This window comes from Arachis ipaensis, chromosome B01 (genome assembly GCF_000816755.2).
Source record: "Arachis ipaensis cultivar K30076 chromosome B01, Araip1.1, whole genome shotgun sequence".
In the NCBI taxonomy this organism is placed as follows: domain Eukaryota; kingdom Viridiplantae; phylum Streptophyta; class Magnoliopsida; order Fabales; family Fabaceae; genus Arachis; species Arachis ipaensis.
The window spans coordinates 113,143,968-113,144,289 of record NC_029785.2 but is presented as its reverse complement, the minus strand read 5'-3'; positions in this window follow the sequence as shown (position 1 = coordinate 113,144,289).

Below are 322 nucleotides of genomic sequence, written 5' to 3'. Positions count from 1 at the left end.
ACAAATATAAATATTATAATTAGAAAAATAAATAAATAAGTCTCTAATTTTTTTTAATTTGAAGACAAATTTGTTTCTCGGGATTAGAAAAATACAAAATCATCTCCCACCTTATAAAATACGTGACATTTAGATCATTCCGTACAATTGCCTAATCAAAATGTAATAAAGTGTGCTGATGTGTCATTCATATATCTGTTATGATGTTTACGTGATCTGTTGTAAAAAGGTTTGAGGATGGATAAGTCCGCAGACTTCAAAATAATGTCGTCTTGCGATGAGTCTTCCTCGCTTGACTTATTCATTTTTTTCCCTATCTGAA